At 37.6% G+C, this 17,687-nt stretch overlaps 1 protein-coding gene across 3 annotated transcripts in view; it reads left to right on the top strand.

Annotated features, from left to right (window-relative positions):
• pacrg (PARK2 co-regulated) overlaps positions 1–17,687 on the top strand; it is a 94,712-nt gene that overhangs the window by 64,030 nt on the left and 12,995 nt on the right. The gene's annotated exons all lie outside the window — the stretch shown is intronic.

Raw genomic sequence — 17,687 nt, 5'->3', positions numbered from 1 at the left:
ACTTTTGTGAAATATATACTGTATATATCAAGCATAGCGTTAGTTCTGGCAGGTCACTTTAGTCAAGCTTGCGTCAGCTGACTCTCAGCTGATCCACATCTACCTATAGGGATGCTACACTTGTCACAACACCCATATAATATAATAACACCCATATTATATAAGGTCCTTCAGTATTATCAGCAGCTTTCGTGTTGCTCAGTAGCTAATTACCCTCCTCCATCCCCAGCTCCTCCTCACATATAGTCAGAATTCAGCCTTCTGATTACACTTTAAATCAGACTAATTTCTAAAATTATTACATTCAATTATTATACATTAATGATACCTGCAGTACATTCATGTTGTTTCTGTTCTGTTTACCCTAAGGGGGTTATTGCTGCTCTCTCTGCTCTCATCTATGCTAGGCTACATGGATGCACAGGGAGTTCTTGCACAGAACAGAACCATACCGCCAAAACAAACTGTATGCTAATTGTCAATCATCTTTGATGACAGTGGTCCTGACAGAAGTATTTTTAATTAGCAAATCTCTCAAGACTGTGTAAAAACACACAAATGCTGTTCTCCAAGGGATGGTTTTATGCTTAAAACACAGAGGAGTGCCTTGGAAAAGTGTCTTATTGTTTTTTATAAAACAGCAATTATTACTTCTATAGTATGTTTTCTAAGACTATATTCATTGCTTTTTCTGCTGCATGGTTTTACGTTTTACTTTTTTTTGTATCTCTGATCTGGCCACATAGAAAAACACTGACAATTAACATTGATTTTGCATTGATCCCTGCGGCCACTGTCTTGCTGGAGATCAGTGCTTGTCTTTCAGGATCCAAGCCTTCAGCTGTGATCTTTAAAGCTGGTCTCAGATCAGCAGGCATTGGCACTGCTCGGAGTCACTCTTATTGAACATTCTACATCATTACTGAACATTTATGCTGACTTTCTACATGCCAATACAAGAATCTACATCATCTGGTGCCTGCATTTCCATTGATTGTGTAGTTATATTTGTGTCTCTTTGTCATCTGATGTCTTTCATCCTTTTAAACACGGTCCTGAGGACTGATGTGAGCGTTCTGTATTCATTGTGTCCTGGTGTCGGACCGGTTCACACTTCCATTCACCGCCTTTGTCAGGCAGACTATAGGCCTGCCAGACATCTTCAGACATGAGGACAAGCATTGTGGATCAATCACCTCATCACAGGCTTAACCAGCCGAAATGCTGCCAACTCACTCCTCTGATCGATATCCAATTTGAATCTTTTGTCTTCTTAATTCCGTTAAATTATCTGCTAATGTTTTGTTTGAGCAAAAGAAGGAGCACTGGAGGAGCAGAGAAAGCTTCTCTCATTAGCTTCAGGCTCCATGCTAATCTCCTCTGTGAATTAGCGGTAGGTGAAGTCTCTTACGTGTTTAATGCCTGGTTTACAAGTCAAGATCAGGACTGGTTAGATTGGTTTTCTTTGGCTGTAAGGCACTACCAGACACTGTGCATCTTGTGAATTTGGAAATGAGTAGTTGCTATTTTCATCTGCAGTTTTAAAAACAAACCTTTTAGTTCTGTGGCGTAGTTAAGTAGTCTGATTGTATGAGATAGAGAGATGTTTGGAGACTTGCGGTTAATTGAAGTTGGGCTAAAAATAATCTGCTTTTCTCCAATGGATTCCTCTGGGGGGAGATGGTGGTTACGTATATTCTGGACGTGCTGAACTGGATCACTCTCAGAGTAAGTCACAGGCCTCTTTGTGTATGTGTGTTTTCATGCCTTGTGGCAATGTGGCCAGAGGGAAATTGTGTCTACATAGTGGTCTTTTGTTCCCCAGGATGCAGCTGTTTGTACTGTGGTGTTATGTGTCTATGTATATGTGTTGTCCTCCTTTCTGTGGTTTTCAGATCTTGAATTTTGAAGGTCACATTAGTCCAGCATTTTTGCATGAATTAAGCCATATGACAGTTGTGTGTAATTTGGCCAGTTTGTGTGTATATTTTCTTTTCAATGCCAACAAGTAAAGTAATTCCAGTGCTATTTAATATTTTTACATACTATTTTTATATTTTATATACTGCAGTAAGGTCTCTTTTTTTCTTTAATATTTGTTAACATTAATATCTGTATACAGCAGGGATGCGTTAACTTGATCAAAGTGACAATAATGACTTAAGTTCTATAATAAATGCTGTTCTTTTGAACTTTAAAATAATAATAAGAAATAATTCTTGAACCCCAAATCCGCATATTAGAATGATTTCTGAAGGATGATGTGACACTGGAGTAATGGCTGCTGAAAAATTAGCATTGGCGTTGCCATCACAAGATTTTAATTTGTTAAGATATTAAAAGTAAATTGGAATGATATTACCCATATTACTGTATTTTTAAACAAATAAATACAACCCTGGTGAGCATAAGAGACTTCTTTCATTTTTCAAACAAAAGTTTTGTAAAAAAATATAAAAATCTAACTTTTGAACGGTATTGCATTTATATTATACGATATTATTACATTATATTATATAAATGTATGTAATGTAAATGTTTCTCAATTCTTTCTTTTTTAAGCTTTATAATAAATAATTATCCAGTATGATTTTTATGGAAAGTTTAGATGCTTTTGTTCAAAGCGTCTTACAGTAAATTATACATTTTGTCAGCTTATGTTCCCTAGGAATCAAACCCCTGATCTTGGCATTCAGAGCTACATAAACCTTGCAATTTTTGGGTAGACTGCTCCTTTAAAAATAAAATTTGTGGTAAATTTGGTCTTGGCAGAACTCCTTGACCCTGGAGTAGTCGTAAATTAACTATTTCTGTGTGCGTTTTCCCAATGTTATTCCACGCTGTTTAAATCATTAAGAGTGTGGAAGTTTAACCCCTTCAATCAATATGTAGCACTGACATCTTGCTGTCTTATTTCACTTTCTATGGGTTTCTAACATGTTTGTGGTCACTTGAGCTTCAGGTAAACTTGATTTACCTCCTGATAAGCCTGCAGCATTTTCACTTGTGTGAGTGTATGTTTGTGTGCTGCTGTACTTGAAACTACTGAATATGCGGGAACTGTAAATGCATGCGAATCACAGATGCAGTTTACACGCTTCTGTTGTTTTCCGGCTGGGATGATTCCTGTTGTTAATCAAACACGGTGACGTCTCTTACGAGGGACAGATCTGCTCCATCATGCAGTAGATTACACACACACACACACACACACGGCAGTATTCATTTCCTGCCTGCTTGCCTCTGTCCAGTACACACTCCTTGAGGAGAACACACTCCCTGCTTAGCAGGATGCTTCCTGACAAATGTGTGTGAACAAATGTCCTGCTAATGATGCTTAACGACCCCGAGCTGTTCTGCCGTTAGCCTCTGCTTCACTCCTGTTCCCTGTGTGCGTGTGTGTGTCTTTTTTATTGGCCTGCATTATCTTAGAGCTGTTAGTCTGCTTTCCACATTAATCTGCACCAGACCTGCTGTGATACACTCTTTTTGTTCCTATGAATCCTCCTGCTGGGAATGCCGACGAGTCTGATAAGCACAAACACGCACAGAAACATAAATAGTGTGGTGGCAATGATGCAACTCTGGGAGGCTTTTGTTAGAACTAAAAATACTATTTGTGTTCGTGAGGTGGTAGTTTCAGAGGTGTGGGGGCTGGTGATATCTTGGTGGTGGTCTGGTTATGTTGTTCCTTGTATGTGCATGTAGGTGCTGTTAGCCTCAGGTGTGTCTTATCACACGTTGCCAGTAGTAGTTTGTACCTCCACTTAGCAACCTCCTCCCATTGTGAGACTGGCTCTGGAGGGCAACAGTCACTCAAGGCAATGCAGATTCACATGTTTTTGAGTGATTAGCAGGCCTAGACAGAATCTGTGGACTTTTGGGGGATTTAAAACAGGATTTAAGCGTGGTGAATATGTTAAATGGAACAGAGAGTGTAATACTTATATTGGAAGCTAATAGTGTATTTAAATTAGCCAAAATATTTAATAAACAAACACAGAAGTCACAGGGGAATTATCGGTAATAGACAGGACCAGGACCAGAAAATTTATATAGCTAGACCAGGGTTTTTTAAAGGGGAAAGGGAAGTGGTGTGTGGCCAAGTATGGTGACACATACTCGGAATTTGTGCTCTGCATTTAACCCATCCAAGTGTACTCACACACAGTAGTGAACATACTGAACATACACCTGGAGCAGTGGGCTGCCAATGCTGTGGCGCCGAGGGAGCAGTTGGGGGTTTAGTGACTTGCGTCACCTCAGTTGTGGTATTGAAGGTGGAGAGAGAGTGCTGGTTATTCACTCCCCACACCTACAATCCCTGCCGGACCTGAGACTCGAACCCACGACCTTCGGGTTACAAGTCCAACTCTTTATTGTCCTTCAATTTTTCAGTCCTTCAAGGTCCTTTTGCGAGGGACCGCTTTCCTAAATTATAAATGAAATATATTTTCTTGTATCAAGAGCCATTTGTACTGTGAAAAATTTAAATATTATAAATATTTGTTGTGTTCTCTGGAAAATATTTACCTTCTATTCATTTGAAAACAAATCTATGACAATTAAAACATTTATAAATCTATGTGAATGAAAAAAATTAAATATTCGATTATTCTCAGTTTCTAGTCTTTAAAAATCAGAGTGAAAATGTGCATTCTGATATACTGGGAAAACACATTTTATGAAATAAAAATAATTAGAATTGTATATATTTGTATGTATATATATATATATATGTGTGTGTGTGTGTTTATATTAGGCCTATATCATTATTATTGTTATATAATATAATTATATATTACATTGCATTACATTACATTACTGTGGACCCTATTTGTGACCCCCTGGAGATCTCCATACCCCAGTTTGCAAACCCCTGAGCTAGACTGTAGTGTGTGTGTGTGTGTGTGTGTGTACTACTTGATTGTGTGTGTGTGTGCCTATACTTGTTCACTCGAGACCATCTGCTCATATTGCTACCGTATCTAGTGCTAGTCCATGTTTTTGAGAGACTTCTTAATAAATTTTAGTTTATCACCGCTGATACAAGACCCTCTTCTCCTGTAAAAAGTATATTCATAAGAACCTGCTCACACAAACTCAAAGCAATACAATATAAGTTTCATACCCCGCTCCCTATGGGCTCGTCATTTTCCTATCACGTGTCCTCCTCTCATGGGGGATTTGAGCCAATCTGGCCTCCTGCCGGACTCTTACAGCAGTGATGAATTCATCATCTCAGCCACTGCTGCCCCCAGAGAGAAGAGAACAGCTCTGTCAAGCCCACCCTCATGCTTACGGCTCTCCCTGACCCGTCTCAGCATGCTTCATAGCCCTTAATGATGCTGCTTTAACACAGCCAGTCAATTTATATATTCTACTGTGTATATATAAATTTTATTTATATATATATATATGCATAGAAGCATACGGTGTAGATTTGCCCGCCGGCTGCTGCAGTTTTTATCATCAGCAGGCTGGGGGCTCCGAGCCAGTCAAATCTGAGACGGGCCCCTCGGGGTTTCCTGCTGAGCAGCGGCTCCAATTTAAAGGTCAACTGATAATGGCCCAGACTCATGAATACCCTAAAACATCCTCCCACCTGTTTGTCGCTGCATACATCTGTCTATTGCTCACATACACACACACACATGACCTCATGCACTTGTGTTTCTACCTTTATTTCTCTTACTCTATTTTTTTTTTTGTCTCTGGCCTCTCTGAATTTAATTATGTTTCCTTTTATTATTTATCTTTCTTTTGGAAGACTCCTTTGGAAGCCTTCACAGAGAGTATTTTATAGGAAGGCAAAGGTTCACTGGAGGTTAAACTAGAGGTCGTGGTAACCTTCAGTGTGTGTTTTTGGCATTGAGCTCTGGTAAATATATGTTTTAAAAAGGGATATACAATATATCAGTACCATATTAGAATTTTTTAAATGTATTGTATCATATTGGAAATATATTGACTGAAATTGGATATTAAGTTCGGTTGAATCGCACTACAGTTCGTTTTCCCTCTTGGTGCGGTTTGTTTGGGCAGGTGAGAAAGCAGCAATCTCACTCGGGTGCGCACCAAAAGTGGACCAAACAAGCGTACCGAGACCTCCTTGAAGAGGTGGTCTCGGCACGCTTTCAAACGAACCTTGGAACGGTTCGTTTGTGGTGAGAAAGCAATCCGACCCAACGAACCAAGCGGTATCATAATTCATAATGGGAAATATGTTATATAAAAAGCAGCAGTCAATGTCTTTTGTGTCTAGCAGTCAAGCGCTTTGAGTACCCAGAAAAAAAAAACTTTGATTTTGTTAGTGAGAATATTTGTTATTGCAGTTGAAAATTAAAATTAAAATGTTGTGTAATTTAATTACTATTAATTAAATTCTCCGTGCAATACAAGAATGCTGTCCTGACGATGCCTCGATTCCCTCTGGCTGTAATGTATATATATATGTATGTATGTGTGTGTGTGTGTGTGTGTGTGTGTGCACTACTATAATATAAAGTCTGTTATATAAATCTTTACATTCTTCTTCTTTTTTTTGAGTGAGAGAGAGAGAGAGAGAGAGAGAGAAAACATGGCCTCTGGTAATATTATTTATTAATAAATGTGTTTTATTATAATGTAATTTAATCATGCGTATTTTAAAAATGTGTAATCATTTATTATTTTATTGCATTTATTATTTATATTTATGTTATATGTATATTTAAATATATTTAATTTGATAGCTTTTATACATCTCGTAATGCATATTTATTTATTTATTGATATGTTTTTTTAACAATTGTTACAATTTAGACTAAAATGTATTCTAATTCTCACACACACACACACACACACACACACACTCATGTTTACTTAGCTATCTAAATGGGGACATTCCATAGGCGTAATGGTTTTTATTAGTGCTGTCAATCGATTAAAACATTTAATTGCGTTAATCACAGTCCTGGACTCACGATTAATCGCAAATTTAAAATATTAGGATTTACCTGTAAATGTGTTGAAATAAAGAAATGCATGACAAACTAGTTTAAGGAAACATAACCTTTCACATCTCCGCCAGGTATGAGACATTGTCCTTATTATTTCTTTTGTTTTAATTCAGCCATTATCAGCCTTTATACTGACAATAAAACGTTTACCAAGCCACATCGCTTCAATCCCAGTACACATTTACCCAACTATTATCAAAAGTATTTCTAAATAAATACAATAAAACATTTTCTTGCGACCTTACATGATGTATTATGACAAAATGCATTATGAAGAAGAATTGGACCTGTTCCGCAGGTGCATTAGAGCTAACATTAGCATCATGCTGCATAAGACAATTTATGAGATTAATAGTACACTTTTACTCAGAACTCACTTTAAACCACCATTGAGTGTTTGTAATAACTTCCTTTTGCGATCACATGTGTATACTTTGGGCGGCCGCGGTACATTATAAAAGTAGCCCCAAAAAAAACGCAACCCACGGCTCTATCATTTTTCCCACGACTGTATTTTCAAAGTAGCCCAATTGTGCGGGAAAACCGCGACCCTGGCAACACTGGTTCGCTGTACCCTTATATCACACATGAGTATATATATCTCTCGCGCAATGTCGCTCTCTCTCTCTCTCTCTCTCTCTCTCTCTCTCTCGGATACTCGCTCTATCTCTCTGCATTCGCTTCACTTTTGTCGAGCCCGGCACCTTATAATCACACAATCCCTGCAGCCCAATGTGCATACTATACACCCTATCTGCCCTAAATAGTATTTAAAATTACTAATATCACATAGAATTTAGGATGGATAGTGCGCACATTGGGACGCAGGCAATGATTTCCTCAATATTACAAATACAACCATGTGTACTTGTGTGAAAAAACAATCCATGAGTGAGGGAGTGATGGGATGGCAGCAGTTTACGCCATGCTGATGCAGACACAGTAAACAATCTCCTGTGACCCAAGAGCAGCTAATCACACCATCACACTCTTACTGAGAAAGAGAGAGAGCACTGACACCTGACCAGACCTGCCTCCATATGCGGTGAGAAGCAAAACCATCTGTTCTAGAGGGCAAATGTTTCACACCTGAACCAACTCAATATGTGTGTGTGCATTTAATGAATTTACACTACTCTTCAAAAGTTGGGGGATGTAAGTGTCAGTTCTCTGTTGAGTGTGTCTTGTGTTTCCACGTGTGCCCTGTGTTTCTATGCCCATATTTGGTTTATTTCCTGTCCTTGTCTGATGTAATCATTAGTTTATTTGTGTCTAGCCGTGTCCGTTTATTTATTTGTATTTATAGTCCTGTCTGTGTAGTGCCATTTCGTCTGGTCTACTCGTTACTCCCCGGTGTTCCTGTCAGTGTCTGCCCTGCCTTGTCTTGTCCTGATGTCCAGTAAAGACTGTGTTTGAGTTATATCCGTGTCTGCGTGTTTAAAATTTTGAAAGAAGTATTTTCTGCTCACCATGGCTACATTTTTTGCTCAAAATACAGTAAAAACAGTAATAGCATGAAATAGTATTACAAATTAAAATAACTGTCTATTTTAATATAAGTTTAAATGAGATTCATTCCTAAAGGCAAAGTTGAATTTTCAGCAGCCATTTCCAGTCTCCAGTGTCACATGATCCTTCAGAAATCATTCTAATATGCTGATTTGGTGCTCAAGCAACATTTCTTATTATTGTAAGTGTTGAAAACAGTTGTGCTGCTTAATATTTTTTTGTGGAAACTGTAATGCATTTTTCCAGGATTTTCCAGAATTTTATGAATATAACGTTCAAAAGAACAACATTTATTTGAAATAGAAATCTTTGTATATAAATGTCTTATATATTATATATGTCTTATATATTAATTTTTTTCACAAAAAACATACTGACCCCCAACATTTGAACAGTAGTGTAATTAGATTTTATTTTAGTGTGTCAAAGGTATCAAACAAACAAAACTCAATTTGATTAGTTTAACTATACTTGACAAGCAAGGGTTTATGGCATATCCCCATAGTGTCTTTACTAAAAATGTTGAGTCTCATGATGCAGCATATTCATGAGCACACTAGAGAATCTCACACACACACACACACACACACACAGTAATACACACAACCAGACAGAAACACATATACTTCATGATAGATGACTGCTGTTCCTGTGGTAAGCTAGTAAACTCATCGGTCACCACTGACAACGCCATCTGTGCCTGTACTATCAGACTTACACAATCGCACAAACCACACACACACACACACACACATGTTGGTTTTTGTGGTTTATGGGGACTCTCCATAGGCGTAATGGTTTTTATACTGAACAAACTGTGTGTGCTATTGCCCTGGCCTACACCAACCCTGCACCTAAACTTAGCCCTCACAGGAAACTTTTTAGTATGTTTTTTAAGCCTTTTGAACTACGGGGACATAGGCAGTGTCCTCATAAACCACCTTCATATTGTAATACCGCTGTCATACCCATGTCATTATACAAATTTGTGCCTTCATAAACCACATAAACATGCACACACACACACACACACACAGACTGTGCCTTGTGTGACAAAGCTTTTAAATCTGTGTGGCTACTATCCAGACTCCATTTCCACTCTACAGAACCTGTGTGTATCCTTAATTCAGTGTTAGCCCTCCAGTCCAATGCTTCCTCATTCACTACCACCTGAGACCCAGACACACACGTACACACACACTCCTGACACCAGGTAGCCTGAAGATGGTTCTATTTCAATGCAAATAGCATCTCATCCACAGGGTTGAGGTCTCTAGATTAGATTTGTGAGTTTTCCGTCTAGCTGTACTCTGCAGCAGGGACTCCGTTAATCGGGTGGATTGACTTCTTTACGCCGTGGATTCTGTTTCTGAGTCGAGCAGAGTTTGGTTTAATAGACTGCCGATCCCTTGCCAGACCTGCTGAAAGCATGACCCTTGCTGAGAGCTGAGCTTGACTCTCTAATAGTGACTGGAGTAAGATAGGCCCTGTTCACACCTGCTATTAAAATCCCATGGCAAATGGACAGCCGAAACAGATCACTGTTTACACCTTGTATTGCTTCAAAGAAGTATTTGCATTAGAGGCTTATTCTTATTGCATTAGAGGCTTATACATAAGTTTTTCAGCTTGGTACTCATTATACAATTCTCCAAAATTCTCTATGCTGCACGCAAGTTCAGGCTAACTCAAAAACTTGCGTACACGAGCTCAGACCTGACGTGAGATTTGATCGTAGCCACCGGTCACGCCCATATTGATAAATTCCAACTTTTGCATAGAAACGACCGTACGCCCAATTTTCGGTCGTACTTTCGTTTTGTAAATGAGGCCCACTGTGTCTAGCTTCTTGGATTTATTTATTTACTTTCTTTTCGGAATTGCTTCCCCCCTGAGGGATACCTGTAGTGCTGCCATAAAATTTGGACAAAACAAGGTATCTAAAGATACAGCAAAATAAGCTGTCTATGTTTCGGAACAGCCTCTTTGTCAGGAATGCCTTAAAATACTGCCTCCGTATGCAGGACATTAGGGTTCGGAGCAGATTGTACTAGAGAAGTTTAATGTTCTTAAGCTGCTTCATTCCAATGTTCTTGTTCTCATCTTGTATCCTCAGTCACACAGATTACAACCAATTAATCTCTCACCTTTGTGCCACTCCCACAGGAATCTGACCTAAATACATCAAGATGAGTTTTTAATCTGAGTGTGTATGATAAGGACAGTCTTCAGAAAGCTGGTGCATGAGTCTCAGAGGGTGCTTTGATGACCAGACCTCTGGTGGAGCTGTGAAAGATCTCATTTGAGATCAGCATGGATCCTTCATCTGTCACACAGCAGTGTGGTTTGATTCAAGCATTCTGACATGGCATAAAAGCAGAGAAATTAGACGAATTAGGCCTGCGGTTGAATATTAATCGTCCCTTTCATATAGGCTTACAAATTACACTTTTTTTAGTCTTCAGTATTTTTTTTTGTACTTTTGTGCTTTTGTTTGTGCTTTGGCATAGAAATAAAAATAGAAAGGAAAATATGTTGTTAGATCAACAAAGCACACTACAATAGAGAAAGAATGATTCCCAGGGTAAAAAATGCAGGAAAAACTGTTTTTGATAATGTTCTGTTTGTTAAGATAGGACCCTTTTTTTAACAAAAACTGTGGAAACATGACTCAAATGTGTAGAATGGCCCACCCATCCTGTGTTTCACTTTCATTTCCTGTTTCCTCTGTGTGTGTGTGTGTGTGTGTGTGTGTGTGTGTGTGTGTGTGAGAGAGAGAGAGAGAGAGAGAGAGAGAGAGAGTAAAAAAGACTGGGAAAAAAAAGAAAGAATATAATAAAAACAAGAATTTCCTCCGAATGTGCGTCTGGCTTGGTGAGGGCTGACTGGAGCTCAATGCCCAGAGGTCTGCAGCTGGCCCTTGACCCACAAATGAAGAATTAGCAGAACGGTCTGGCAATTAGAGCCCAAATCTTTGGGCTGAGCAGGAATGCCAGAGAACATTCCTGTGCTGGGAACACCTCCCCAAACCTCTCCAATTTGATCCAGACATAAAACACTCACACATGCATGCAAGACTAACCCCTGAGAGTTAAGAAAGAAAGAGGGAGCAGGTTGAAGGGCAAATAAAATACACTCTCTTTCCCTTTCTTCTTTCTAAACCAACCAGCGTTGATGGAGAACCTCAAGATGGAGGGCCTCCCTGCTGAAGGGACCAGCTTAGACCAATGTGGAATGGTCAAGGCTGCTTTGTTTCTGGTTTGATGAAGAAGAGAAGAGAACCCAGTAGTTAAGGTTTCTCTTTGAGAAGCAATCTGAGCTGTGTTTTTTTCTGCTGTAACACCTTATAGAGTGAGAGAGAGGAAGAGAGAGAGATCAGTGGCAGTGATAATTGCATGGTTGAGGTGGACTGAGGTTAATGAATCTCTCCTTCATCGCTCTGACCTTTCTAGTATCAACCCTCTGTTCTTTCTGGACATTTTTTAATAACAAACTTTAAATAATTTATCTAACTTATTTCCCTTCATTAGCCGTCGCCTGTGACATTTTCCCACTCCGCCTCACATCTTTCAGAGAATATCGTCATTGATTTTTTTTCCACTTGATATTTCTTCAATCATGATTCCATTAAAAATTAAGTTATCACACACACACACACACACACACACACTTTCTCTACAGTGCATGGCTGAGGTTTGAACATGCAGGAGACGTTTGTAATCAGAGACTACTGTGAGCTCATTAAACGTACCTGGAGTATAGCAAACTATGAAATAGAGAGGGAAAGCATTTATTTGGAATGGACAGGCTCTGTATTGATCAAACTCTGTTTACAGTATAGAGGTTGACTATTATCGCATACATAATGCTAATGTAACCTAACCTAAGTTTTTTTCTACTGATCAAATGCTGTTATTGTCAATTCTGCTTGTTAAGCTTTTAAACTTGTCAGCTAAAACAATCTAACTGGCTAACATAGATTTTTTTTTTTCAAGTAGCAAGAAGGACTTGTCATAGGATGACATAGCTTAGGAATGGATTAAATATTATGAAATTATATTATAAGTTTTAATGAATGCTGTCTTGGGGTTTCCTGTTTAATGATAACAGCTCCATACATTTCAGCAAATTTGTGACCCTGGACCACAAAACCAGTCTTAAGGGTCATTTTTTTAAAATTGAGATTTATGGATCACCTGAAAGCAGCTGAATAAATAAGCTTTCTATCTATGTATGTTTTGTTAGGATTGGACAATATTTGGCCGAGATACAACTATTTCAAAATCTAGGATCTGAGGATGCAAAAAAAATAAAAATCTAAATACTGAGAAAATCACTTTTAAAATTGTCCAAATTAAGTTCTTAGCTATGCATATTACTAATCAACAATTACGCTTTGATATATTTACGGTAGGAAATGTACAAAATATCTTCATGGAACATGATTTTTATTAATATCCTAATGATTTTTGGCATTAAAGAAAAATCAATCATTTTGACCCTTACCATGTATTTTTGGCTATTGCTACAAATATACCCGCAATTCTTAAGACTGGTTTTGTGATCCAGGGTCACATTTGTTGAAAAAATACTTTAATATGTGTGAAAAACGTGTATAGAAATAAAGATTGTAAATTCATTTTTAAAATACCAATATATTCAATAGAACAAAATCAACGTATTATCATATGACGGATCATGTGACACTGAAGTAATGGCTGCTGGACATTCAGCTTTGCCATCACAGGAATAAATTACATTTTTAAATATATGAAAATAGATTTTTTTATTGTAATAATATTTTACAATATTACTGGTATTTTTGATCAAATAAATGCAAGCATAAGACTTCTTTCATAAACATTAAAACGTTTTAAATGGTAATATAAATTAAATTGCAAAATTATTTAAAATTATCAGTTTAAAATTCTAAATATGAAATTTAAAAAATCATAAAAAATGTAACATTTATTAAAAAAAAGAAAAAATCGTAGGGGCATTGAAAAAATTTGCAGGGAAAATGAAAAATCTAAACTACTGACCTGACCACAAATCCTTACTGTTGAACCCTGAAGGTGAAGTAAGATTTGTTTCTGGCTTGTGCAAGTGCTTTCATGGCTGGTTGCCAGAGCGTTTCTATGCTAAGGTTTTTGGCGTGATGAATTTGGTATGAGGTTACTAGGTGGTTGCTTTCAAGTCTGTAGGATCTTTATTGCCAAATGAAACTCATATATCTAATGAATGTTACTAAAAATGGAGGAATTAGAGAGATTTGTGTGTGGTGTATAAGAAGAATGAAGAGCGAGAACAAGGTTAGACTTATTTGGAGATGAGTTTGAGAAAATGAAATGCAGAACTACTTCTGATTCCAGATGTGGACCTGATCAGAGATTTGATTAAACTCTCCTGGCTCACAGTCTCAGTATGACCGGAAACTCTCGTAGGGAGCGGTGGGAACTCCTGCTGTTTCAGACACTCTAATGACTCTCAATAACCAGCCAAACAGCCGCAACCAAACCACCCCCCCCCCAGGCTATGTGTGCTTCCGTCTGAGTTTTTCACTGAACTGATCATTTTCATGATAAATGGATCAATTAGAGAGACGGTCCGTTCTGGCCATCTTTCCTTGCGCTGGACATCTGTTGTAGTTTTGTTTATTCTGCATTTCTGCGCTTAGACTTTGAAAGGATACTCCAGAAAATCTGTTTCTGGCAGGAAACGCGAACAGTATGTTTGTTTGCGCACTTGCCCAACTTTACCCGCGCTCGGCAAGGGTGCCATCCGTGTCCATGTGCCATCTTGTATTGAGGTTGTCAGATGAGGGTTCAAATTCTCTTGACAGGTGTTAAGCACAGGAAGAATGTGGAAATTACAGAGAACGGGAGAGGGAGAGATTAATTAATCAACGCCATATGTGGCTGCATGAAAGTTGAGACAGCATCTGTACGTTCACAAACAAAGTAACATAATTAAACACACTGCCTTTTATGAGGTACTGTACTGCTGTGTTTACAGGCTGATTTGATTTTGGTGAGTAATAGGGCTGAACCTCAGCTCTGATTAGAGTAAACAGATCTCATCTGATACGACATCAGCAGTTAATGAGAGCTGAAATGAGAAAACACAATACAGTCAGTAAGAGAAAGTATCAAAGTCCCACAATTCCATGCCAAGATGGACATTTCCCAACTTCCTGGCTTGTAAATTGTGTGTTTTTTGTGTGAAATGTGCTCTGTGTGTGTGAGTCTGCTTTGAGGAATGTTGCTCTCTCTCTATCTTTGTGTGTGTGTGCGTTTACTTATTCTTCGAGGACAAATTTGTGCTCAGAAATGAACTGAATCTGGCATTCCTTTAGGGACATCCAGGAATGTCCTTATTTAATTTTTTTTTAAATCATGTATTTAATTAATCTAAAAAATTAAACATTTTATTTTAGGATTTTTATCTAGATTTTAGGGTTTATTGTGATTACAATTAACTTCATATTAAAATAATAGAAATATTTTGTCCTTTTTTAGATGAAGTAAGTAAAAGTGTGTGTGTGACTATAAGAATTGGATGACTGTTGTGTCTGAAATGCATTTTGTTTTCCTGGGAAAGCACAACATACACACACCGATGCCACTCTAACCAATTGGTTTTAAATCAAATTGTATGACGGCTTTTCAAATGAAGCAGTGAAACAGATGGTAAGCCTCAATGAAACATGAAATGCAGCAGAGGGTTTTTTGGGGGGGGGGTATTGGGGGTCTATCTCCAACCCCCTCCATCATTCTCTCATTTTCTGCCTTCTCACTTCTCTCATCTTCCTCTCTCATCCCATCGCCAGTTTCCGCTACTACACACATTCTCATGCTGTAATGAAATATCCTATTTCTGCAGCTGTTGCATTTTCTGGACAGCTTCCCCAGAATGGACGAACCAACACTTTTGTCATGAGTGAGATAAACAGTTATAGAGACCTTGTGTGTACCATCTCCTCTACTATCTCCTTCACTGACTATATGTGTGCATCTCAACACGGATGTGTACCATTCAGAATCGATTAGACAAATTCTGAGCTAACACTTTACTATAGGGACCAATTTTCTTTATCACCTAGTTGCTGACTAGCATGCCTATAATTAACATATTGGCTGTTTTTTAGTACTTATAAAGCACATATTCTGCATGACCATATTCTACAGTGCATCTCTAATCCTTCCCAATACCTAAACTTACTTACTATTAAAAGGAAACAAATTAGGAGTTTGAGGCAAAAGTCGTAGTTAATGGTGAGAATTGGACCTTAAAATAAAGTCTGACCAATTCTGAGAAATTTAGATTCAATTTTCAATTGAGGTAACAAATAGAATGTAGGTTGTGTAATTTGTAATGATAATTTTCCAATATGAATTGCCCATAAATGTTTTCATATATAAATCGTTGTTTCCAAAGCATCCCAGAAGCATTAGATTATATGGCAAATTTGTAATCTATACACAAATATATAAATTAATTAACAGAATTTTATTGTCTGTGGTGAAAGTATATTATATATTTTAAATATAAAGTTATGTGAAAATAATGTGTATATTTTGTGGTGCTGTATGGAAAAATATTTGTTATTTGTGATATTATTGACATGTTTTTGTATCATTTAAAAAAAATCTAAAATATATATAAATATACTTCATATATACACTACCATTACAAAAGTTTGGGCCCAGTAAGATTTTTTTAAATTAATTTTTTTAATTAATAACAGCAATGAAACAAATTGATCAAAAGTCACAGTAAAGACATTTGCAATGTTGCAAAGGTTTTTTTATTTCAAATAAACTTGAAATAATTTTGAAACAAATGTATTATGGTTTCCACAAACATATAAGATAGCACAACGTTTTCAACATGAAATGTTCATGAGCACCAAATCAGCATATTAGATTTCTGAATGGCACAGTAATGGCATTTTATATTAATATTACTTTATTAAAAAAAAAAAACATTGTTACTGAATTTTGCCTTTGTGAGCATAAGAGAACATTTAAAAAATATTTAAAAATTCTTACTGGTCACAAACCTTGAACGATAGTATAAATATCCGCTACAACAGAAAAAGAAATGTTCAGGGAATGAATAGCCTAATCAGTCAAAATATGCATTTATTAGTGGTTTGTTGCAGCTTGTGTTGAACTTATAAAAATTCCTCTGATTTGTTACTGTGTTGAATATGTGTAAGTGGCAATTGAGTAAATTCTCCTATTCATTCCATTTCAGTATCCTGTGTAGTGTAGCCAATTCAAATTCCAGCTCATGAATTGAAAGCTAATTTTGCTCATCTCCGCTGTCATACCATAAATCTTTCAAAGGAACAAACCAGATAATATGGTGAACCTGAAGTTGTCCCAGAGGCTTGTGTGAGTGTTATTTTCAGCTGTTGTTCTGCCCATGTCAGTTAATAATGTATTTTTGTTACACTATAAAGTTAAGCTGACTAATCCCCTTTTCCCTGAGAAGAAGAAAGAATGTATGTAAGTTTTGTTTTGTAATGAATCTGGGGCTGTCATCAGTATTCACAATGTGGTATTGTACTGTAAGCTTGTCAGAGCTGTTTTTCATGAGTGGAGAGTATCCTAAAGGAGCAAAGCTGCTTTTGACCTGATAAGCTCATTTAAATTCCACATTAATTACTCAAGTACCCTCCAACTCTGTAACGAGACCTCACAGCGAGAGCGAGAGAAAGAGAGAAAGAAACGAGAAAGGAGAAGGTAAAAAAAAAAGAGAGACGGAGAAAAAAGGGAGAGAGGGTTGGTAAATTAGCCTGCCCGCCTCCAAGCATTTTCTCTGCCTTGTCAAGACTAAACTGAGGGCAGCAGGGAGTGGGGTCCAATGTGTCAGAATCTCCATGGCAACCAATCCCTCAGCCTCGCGTCTGCACACACACACACACGTGTGAAGCTGCATCCTACTGTGTCCAGGCTGGTGTATGGTTTGCATCTTTGGCCAGATTACATCTGTTATGGCCACAGACAATTTATGACACATTTCTCCTCATCTTTTTTCCTCTTCAGACGTTGCTGTTCTTATCTCTTCCCTCCTGTTTCAGCTCTCGCTTCACTTGAGCCTAAAAACTACATCTCCCATAACCCTCCTGTGGGTTCTCTGTGATTTTATAATGCACCTAAAAAAGATTTT

This window comes from Barbus barbus, assembly GCF_936440315.1.
Source record: "Barbus barbus genome assembly, chromosome: 30".
NCBI classification, from domain to species: domain Eukaryota; kingdom Metazoa; phylum Chordata; class Actinopteri; order Cypriniformes; family Cyprinidae; genus Barbus; species Barbus barbus.
The sequence above is the reverse complement of the archived record's forward strand: the minus strand, read 5'-3'. Positions and strand labels throughout refer to the sequence as shown.